General features: G+C 46.1%; 1 protein-coding gene across 1 annotated transcript in view; it reads left to right on the top strand.

The window, feature by feature from the left end:
* Positions 1–234: 234 nt before the first annotated feature.
* slc8a1b (solute carrier family 8 member 1b) overlaps positions 235–9,884 on the top strand; it is a 368,951-nt gene continuing 359,301 nt past the window's right edge. The window contains exon 1 of the mRNA XM_056291265.1: positions 235–323. The gene's annotated coding sequence lies outside the window, so the exon portion shown is untranslated. The remainder of the gene's footprint in view (positions 324–9,884) is intronic.

Here is a 9,884-nt window from a genome sequence, read left to right as displayed (position 1 = left end):
AGAGATAAAGAAACTGCGAGTGCATGGGAATCTGTCCCCCCCGTCCCCCCCTTCCTGCGTCTCGGCTCGGGAGATCGTTCCCTGGTCGCCGTATAAGAGCCTGGAAGCGAATGAGAGCCGTGATTCTGTGACCGGGAAAGCGCTCCTCTCCGTCTCCGCTGCTACTTACCCCCCCCCCCCCCCCCCACCGGTTTCTGCCACTGGATAACTCACACTGCCTCCTACAGCCTCACACCACCACCACCACTACCACCATCACCATTACCACTACCGAAGAGTCTACTTGGCATTGTGGACCGACGGTTTTCGCCTCTGGGGAAAAGGTAGGATCCTCGACACCTCTCCGGCTGCTTTGTGGTGGGAAGGTGGTCAGGAGGTGCTGGCTGCCTGTCCCTTCCTGCGCTGTTACACAAGTTTTTAGACAAGGTCCCGAGAGGCAAAACCCGGCGTCGGCTTTTGCCTCTCGGAGCCGCGTTGACACTTAAACGATGCCTCTAGGAGTGGATGGGGATCCGGCGGGGCGCCCGTCCCCCACCACGCTGGTTCGCCTCTCGAGGCGCCCGTCCCCCATCACGCTGGATCGCCTCTCGAGGCGCCCGTCCCCCACCACGCTGGATCGCCTCTCGAGGCGCCCGTCCCCCATCACGCTGGATCGCCTCTCGAGGCGCCCGTCCCCCATCACGCTGGATCGCCTCACGAGGCGCCCGGCGCCCGTACCCCACCACGCTGGATCGCCTCTCGAGGCGCCCGGCGCCCGTCCCCCACCACGCTGGATCGCCTCTCGAGGCGCCCGGCGCCCGTACCCCACCACGCTGGATCGCCTCTCGAGGCGCCCGGCGCCCGTCCCCCACCACGCTGGATCGCCTCTCGAGGCGCCCGTCCCCCATCACGCTGGATCGCCTCTCGCTTATCCGGGAGGACTCCGGGATGGCGTGGAAAACAACCGGCGCGGTGGAGGAGGAACCCCCGTCCGTGGCCGGGCGGGGGTTCCTCCGCCTTGTGCGGTTCTTTCGGCGCTCACCGACCTGATCGCCGGCGTCGCGTGTTACTGAAGAATGAATTTAGGGTACGCTGCGCGAGAAGCACGGGCTGCACGTTTTATATGCATGCATAATGAAGGTGTTTCACTAACGAGGATGTGCAAGTGTAGTAGGTTGGGAATATATATATATATATATATATATATATATATATATATACACACCCCCCCGTCCTATTGTTAATCATCCGTGGAGACGCCGGTTGGTCCAGGTGCAGGAGCGCTCTGGAGCCGCGTTTGCGCCATTCTGCAGGTCCGTCGTCCGTCACACCAACCTTAACTGTCCACCCATAGCTTGTTGCGGCTTCTGGATTGCGTGCCGGGCACAGCACAGTATAACTAACGGCTGTGTAGGGTGGATTTGAGCAGGACCTAGTGGTTGAGTTCGATTGGGACGCGATGTTGTGTTGCGTGTTCCTTAATTGCAGATAATTGCGATTGAAGAATATCTTCAGTCGAGCCGTGGCAACCAGGCCTCCTTTGTCTGCTTTGCCATGATGGCGTAGTGTGAGGGAATAACAATGCTGGCATTCTTTCACACATCACTGGAATATTCTCAGAGGGCTAGTCACTGTGATGTAAGAGGAGGCAGAAGACAGTGGCTGCCCCGCAGTGCTGCAGCGTTTAGCCCTACCACGGATGTGACCAAACATTCAGGGGTGAAACACGTCTTGTGTCAACTGCAGCGGTACGTTGTAGTTAATTAGCCTACGATGAAGTAAACCAACTCAGTTTCAACTCAGCTCTCTCCTCCGGTGCTCTCCCTGAGGTTTCGTCCTATTTTGTCTCCCTGTTAAAGGGTTTTTTAGGGAGGTGTTCCTTATCCGATGAGAGGGTCTAAGGACAGGATGTTGTGTTGCTGTTAAGCCCACTGAGGCACATCTGTAATTGGTGATATTGAGCTACACAAATAAAATTGATTTGATTTGGTGCATTATTGGCACAGCACCCAGATTCCATTCATTGTCAAAGTGGAGTGTGACTAAACTAACTGTACCACCAGTAAACAATTACAACCATCACAACACAACAGTAAAGCGTATCTACCATGTGTACAGCAGTGCTCCAGAGCCAGCAAACGCCACCCATTACCTCTACGTGACGGTCCTATTGAAGGTGGGCGCTCGTAGCTACACAGCATGAGTGTGAGAATGTAGCCGTGAGATAGTTTGCTGATGGGAAGCATAAGCTAAACTACTGAACACCTACAATCCACAGCGACTTGGCCTGCTGTGTCACAGCTGTGGGGTCCAGTCAGTTGGGTTCATATAGGTTGACACGAAACCATGATGACCAGGCTTTAGTATACTATAGCATAATATAGTATAGTTTAGTATCATATAGTATAGTATCACATCATATAGTATCATATTCTCTCATATAGTATCGTATCATATAGTACAGTACAGTACAGTAGAAGTGATGGCACCACCCATTATAAATGAATGGTCATTTTCATTGCTGAACACTGATAGCATGATACATGATGATGGTCCAGTGCTTGGATCTTCACTGCCTAAGTCAGTGGTCACTAGGTAGGTTTAGACTTTCCTGCCCAGGGGACGATAAGGGACCATCGTACCACATCATCCATTAGAAATCAATAGTAATTATAGCAATAGGCTGACGTATTGGGACTTCATTAGAAATCAATGGTAAATAATCTACCCTAATAGGTGGGTCTACTTTGACCTCACCATCCATTAGAGGTGAAGGGTCATTATGCTGATGGATAGCAATATTTAAACATCACTGGCCATTGAAAGTCAGTGGTGATTACGTAGCATAATCGGTGGAATAACGCATCACCATACTCCAAATGAAGTGTATGGTAATGATTTGGACCTCAAGTATTTTGGAATAGGCAATGAAATGCAAGAAACATAATCCCAGAAACCTAAAGGAGGTCCTTGTGGTGGTTGATTCCCAGACAAGACACAGCATAAGAAGGGCATCTCCTGCAGCACGACAGGCCAACAAAACAACACATAAACACAGGTTGTTTGGTAAAGGTTTTAAATGAACACACCCATGAGTCCAAAGCTTTTAGTGCTTGCTGTTGCCTTGGAAGACAGAACCGCATCCTGACCGTCTTGACGCATGTTTTAAGTAGAGGTAGATACAGCTTATATTACCTGAGTACCACACTTCATGTTCTGCCACCTGAGTCCATGAAGCCATGAGATCATACAGGCTGTAGTATCCACCCACCCACCACTACTGGTAACAGGTCGGCTAGGTGAGGAAATGTGGTTAGGTAAAAAAAAGAGGTAGAGTAAAGTAAAGCTTAGCAGGCCATAGAATAGCTATGCAGAGCAAGCGTGGTCTTGTTTATTGTGCAAGGATGTTAGCTTGCTGTTGCTTGTATGCAAATTAATGTGTCGATAGATAGAACATTAGATCGATAGAACAGTAGATAGATAGAACTTAGATAAATGGAACATTAGATCAATAGAACATTAGATAGATAGAACTTAGATAAATGGAACATTAGATAGATAGAACATTAGATAGATAGAACTTAGATAAATGGAACATTAGATCGATAGAACTTAGATAAATGGAACATTAGATCAATAGAACATTAGATAGAACTTAGATAAATGGAACATTAGATCAATAGAACATTAGATAGATAGAACTTAGATAAATGGAACATTAGATAGATAGAACATTAGATAGATAGAACTTAGATAAATGGAACATTAGATACATAGAACTTAGATAAATGGAACATTAGATAGAGAGAACATTAGATAGAGAGAACATTAGATAGATAGAGCATTAGATAAATGGAACATTAGATAGAGAGAACATTAGATAGATAGAACTTAGATAAATGGAACATTAGATCGATAGAACTTAGATAAATGGAACATTAGATCGATAGAACTTAGATAAATGGAACATTAGATAGATAGAACTTAGATAAATGGAACATTAGATAGAGAGAACATTAGATAGAGAGAACATTAGATAGATAGAGCATTAGATAAATGGAACATTAGATAGAGAGAACATTAGATAGATAGGACATTAGATAGATAGAACTTAGATAAATGGAACATTAGATCGATAGAACTTAGATAAATGGAACATTAGATCAATAGCACATTAGATAGATAGAACTTAGATAAATGGAACATTAGATCAATAGAACATTAGATAGATAGAACTTAGATAAATGGAACATTAGATAGATAGAACATTAGATAGATAGAACTTAGATAAATGGAACATTAGATACATAGAACTTAGATAAATGGAACATTAGATAGAGAGAACATTAGATAGAGAGAACATTAGATAGATAGAGCATTAGATAAATGGAACATTAGATAGAGAGAACATTAGATAGATAGAACTTAGATAAATGGAACATTAGATCGATAGAACTTAGATAAATGGAACATTAGATCGATAGAACTTAGATAAATGGAACATTAGATACATAGAACTTAGATAAATGGAACATTAGATAGAGAGAACATTAGATAGAGAGAACATTAGATAGATAGAGCATTAGATAAATGGAACATTAGATAGAGAGAACATTAGATAGATAGAACTTAGATAAATGGAACATTAGCTAGATAGAACTTAGATAAATGGAACATTAGATAGAGAGAACATTAGATAGAGAGAGCATTAGATAGCTAGACAGAACATTAGATAGACAGAACAATAGATAGACAGAACATTAGATAGATAGAGCATTAGATAGAGAGAACATCAGATAGACAGAACATTAGATAGAGAGAACATTAGATAGAGAGAGCATTAGATAGAGAGAACATTAGATAGACAGAGCATTAGATAGATAGAGCATTAGATAGCTAGACAGAACATTAGCTAGACAGAACATTAGATAGAACATTAGATAGACAGAACATTAGATAGATAGAACATTAGATAGACAGAACATTAGATAGAGAGATGATTAGACAGACAGAACATTAGATAGAGAGAGCATTAGATAGACAGAACATTAGATAGAGAGAACATTAGATAGAGAGAACATTAGATAGATAGAGCATTAGATAGAGAGAACATTAGATAGAGAGAGCATTAGATAGACAGAACATTAGATAGAGAGAACATTAGATAGAGAGAACATTAGATAGATAGAGCATTAGATAGAGAGAACATTAGATAGAGAGAACATTAGATAGACAGAACATTAGATAGAGAGAGCATTAGATAGAGAGAACATTAGATAGAACATTAGATAGACAGAACATTAGATAGAGAGAACATTAGATAGACAGAACATTAGATAGACAGAACATTAGATAGAGAGAACATTAGATAGAGAGAACATTAGATAGATAGAGCATTAGATAGAGAGAACATTAGATAGAGAGAACATTAGATAGACAGAACATTAGATAGATAGAACTTAGATAAATGGAACATTAGATAGATAGAACTTAGATAAATGGAACATTAGATAGATAGAACTTGGATAAATGGAACGTTAGATAGAGATAACATTAGATAGAGAGAACATTAGATAGATAGAGCATTAGATAGCTAGACAGAACATTAGATAGACAGAACATTAGATAGACAGAACATTAGATAGATAGAGCATTAGATAGAGAGAACATTAGATAGAGAGAACATTAGATAGAGAGAACATTAGATAGAGAGAACATTAGATAGATAGAACTTAGATAAATGGAACATTAGATAGATAGAACTTAGATAAATGGAACATTAGATAGATAGAACTTGGATAAATGGAACATTAGATAGAGAGAACATTAGATAGAGAGAACATTAGATAGATAGAGCATTAGATAGCTAGACAGAACATTAGATAGACAGAACATTAGATAGACAGAGCATTAGATAGAGAGAACATTAGATAGATAGAGCATTAGATAGACAGAACATTAGATAGAGAGAACATTAGATAGAGAGAACGTTAGATAGACAGAACATTAGATAGAGAGAACATTAGATAGAGAGAACGTTAGATAGACAGAACATTAGATAGAGAGAACATTAGATAGAGAGAACATTAGATAGAGAGAACATTAGATAGACAGAACATTAGATAGACAGAACATTAGATAGAGAGAACATTAGATAGACAGAACATTAGATAGATGGAGCATTAGATAGAGAGAACATTAGATAGAGAGAACATTAGATAGAGAGAACATTAGGTAGACAGAACATTAGATAGACAGAACATTAGATAGAGAGAACATTAGATAGACAGAACATTAGATAGATAGACAAGCAGAACAGTGGATGTGTTTTCTACTCTAGAATGTAAGTACAGATTTTCTTTCAGCAGAAAAAGAGGTGGATACAGCGAAGAGAAGAGGAAGAGTGCCACGGATGAAAGGAGTGTGGGTGTAAATAATTGGTTTTGGTGTGTTCTTTGCTGGATGAGTGGCATGAGAAGAGAGAGAGGAGAGACATTCATACAGACAGATAGAGAGACAGGTGCATAGATGGAAAGTTAAAGGGGCTGTCAGTCTTTCTTGCATTTTGGAGCTGAACACGTGGTAATAATACGGTTCTGTGGTAGAACCGATGGTAGAGCGGGTGGTAGAACCGGTGGTAGAACCGGTGGTAGAACTGATGGTAGAGCCGATAGTAGAACCGATGGTAGAGCTGATAGTACAACCGATGGTAGAACTGATGGTAGAACTGATGGTAGAGCCGATGGTAGAACCGATGGTAGAACCGATGGTAGATCCGATGGTAGAACCGGTGGTAGAACCGGTGGTAGAGCCGGTGGTAGAACCGATGGTAGAACCGGTGGTAGAACCGATGGTAGAGCCGATGGTAGAACCGATGGTAGAGCTGATGGTAGAATCGGTGGTAGAACCGATGGTAGAACCGGTGGTAGAACTGATGGTAGAACCGATGGTAGAGCCGGTGGTAGAGCCGATGGTAGAACCGATGGTAGAGCCGATGGTAGAGCCGATGGTAGAACCGATGGTAGAACCAATGGTAGAGCCGATGGTAGAGCCGGTGGTAGAACCGGTGGTAGAGCCGGTGGTAGAACCGGTGGTAGAACTGATGGTAGAGCCGATAGTACAACCGATGGTAGAACTGATGGTAGAACCGATGGTAGAACCGGTGGTAGAACCGATGGTAGAACCGATGGTAGAGCCGATGGTAGAACCGGTGGTAGAGCCGGTGGTAGAACCGGTGGTAGAACCGATGGTAGAACCGATGGTAGAACCGGTGGTAGAACCGATGGTAGAACCGGTGGTAGAGCCGATGGTAGAACCGATGGTAGAACCGGTGGTAGAGCCGATGGTCCTCATGGTAAACTCAACAACATACTAGACGAGAAGACATCAACATAATAGCTTCTCCTTCTTCTTTCAGCTTATTCCCTTTTCTCAGGGTGGCCGGGGTGGATTTATAGTTTCCATCGGTGCCCTGTGGACAAACGTCCCGTGGGCTGCCCTCCCTGACACAACCAGTAAGGGTGTGGACAAACGTCCCGTGGGCTGCCCTCCCTGACACAACCAGTAAGGGTGTGGACAAATGTCCCCTGGGCTGCCCTCCCTGACACAACCAGTAAGGGTGTGGACAAACGTCCCGTGGGCTGCCCTCCCTGACACAACCAGTAAGGGTGTGGACAAACGTCCCCTGGGCTGCCCTCCCTGACACAACCAGTAAGGGTGTGGACAAACGTCCCGTGGGCTGCCCTCCCTGACACAACCAGTAAGGGTGTGGACAAATGTCCCCTGGGCTGCCCTCCCTGACACAACCAGTAAGGGTGTGGACAAATGTCCCGTGGGCTGCCCTCCCTGACACAACCAGTAAGGGTGTGGACAAACGTCCCGTGGGCTGCCCTCCCTGACACAACCAGTAAGGGTGTGGACAAATGTCCCCTGGGCTGCCCTCCCTGACACAACCAGTAAGGGTGTGGACAAATGTCCCCTGGGCTGCCCTCCCTGACACAACCAGTAAGGGTGTGGACAAACGTCCCGTGGGCTGCCCTCCCTGACACAACCAGTAAGGGTGTGGACAAACGTCCCGTGGGCTGCCCTCCCTGACACAACCAGTAAGGGTGTGGACAAACGTCCCCTGGGCTGCCCTCCCTGACACAACCAGTAAGGGTGTGGACAAATGTCCCCTGGGCTGCCCTCCCTGACACAACCAGTAAGGGTGTGGACAAATGTCCCGTGGGCTGCCCTCCCTGACACAACCAGTAAGGGTGTGGACAAACGTCCCGTGGGCTGCCCTCCCTGACACAACCAGTAAGGGTGTGGACAAATGTCCCCTGGGCTGCCCTCCCTGACACAACCAGTAAGGGTGTGGACAAATGTCCCCTGGGCTGCCCTCCCTGACACAACCAGTAAGGGTGTGGACAAATGTCCCCTGGGCTGCCCTCCCTGACACAACCAGTAAGGGTGTGGACAAATGTCCCCTGGGCTGCCCTCCCTGACACAACCAGTAAGGGTGTGGACAAACGTCCCCTGGGCTGCCCTCCCTGACACAACCAGTAAGGGTGTGGACAAATGTCCCCTGGGCTGCCCTCCCTGACACAACCAGTAAGGGTGTGGACAAATGTCCCCTGGGCTGCCCTCCCTGACACAACCAGTAAGGGTGTGGACAAATGTCCCCTGGGCTGCCCTCCCTGACACAACCAGTAAGGGTGTGGACAAATGTCCCCTGGGCTGCCCTCCCTGACACAACCAGAACACATCAACATGATAAAACCAAAACAACAGAAACAAACGAGTTGTCTCACACGGTGACCTTGAGAGGGACAAGCTATGCTGTTCTTATGTCCAGGGGAGAAGGCACATTACGGCCAAGCTGCTGTGATTCGCCTACGTCACATGATGGCGTTGCAGAGGCGGAGGGCCATGTGACGTAGGCGATACACGTGGGCTGCAGCGTGTGGGACCGATGACGTGTGAGGCGAGTGGAGAGGCCACATGTTGGCGTTAGGCAACTGAACTGTGGGTACGGCTGGGATGAGATGTGAAACCGCAACACTGCCACCCTCAGTCGAACCCACACCACCCTCGCTGCCCTGCACCGCTCCACCCCTGTGTTGTCCTTATAACGAATGTGACATGTGAGTAACGGCACGTGGCAACAGGCTAAGAACAAAGGCCTCCTGGTCTTAAAGAGCTGAGCGTCCTTCTAACAGCTACACACAGACCGCGAGGGTGTGTGTCTGTGTGTGTGTGTGTGTGTGTGTGTGTGTGTGTGTGTGTGTGTGTGTGTGTGTGTGTGTGTGTGTGTCTGTGTGTGTGTGTCTGTGTGTGTGTGTGTGTGTTCTTGTATGTTTATCTTTGCCAGGACTAATTTGAGTTTTTAATCATCAGAGTGAGAACCTTTTTGCAAAGTAGGGACAGTTTGGCCAGTCCGCACATCTTTTATACTTTATCCATCCATCTCCTGTCTCAACCGTGTGTCCTGCTGTCAGGGTGGCGGGAGGCTGCAGCCTCTCCCAGCAGGCACCGGGGAGACACCCTGGACAGGCCGCCAGGCCATCACACAGGCACCGGGGAGACACCCTGGACAGGCCGCCAGGCCATCACACAGGCACCGGGGAGACACCCTGGACAGGCCGCCAGGCCATCACACACACACACACATTCATTCAAGGGACGATTTTATATATGTATACATATACATATATTTATTTATTTATTTATTTATTTGTAATTTTTTTGTTGTTGTAATTTTTCCCCTTTTTCCCCCAATTGTACTTGGCCAATTGCCCCACTCTTCCGAGCCATTCCGGTCTCTCCTGCACCCCCTCTGCTGATCCGGGGAGGGCTGCAGACTACCATGTGTCTCCTCCCATACATGAGGGACGCCTGACCAAGCTGGAGGTAACACGGCGATT

This window comes from Lampris incognitus, chromosome 13, assembly GCF_029633865.1.
Source record: "Lampris incognitus isolate fLamInc1 chromosome 13, fLamInc1.hap2, whole genome shotgun sequence".
In the NCBI taxonomy this organism is placed as follows: Eukaryota; Metazoa; Chordata; class Actinopteri; order Lampriformes; family Lampridae; genus Lampris; species Lampris incognitus.
The sequence above is the reverse complement of the archived record's forward strand: the minus strand, read 5'-3'. Positions and strand labels throughout refer to the sequence as shown.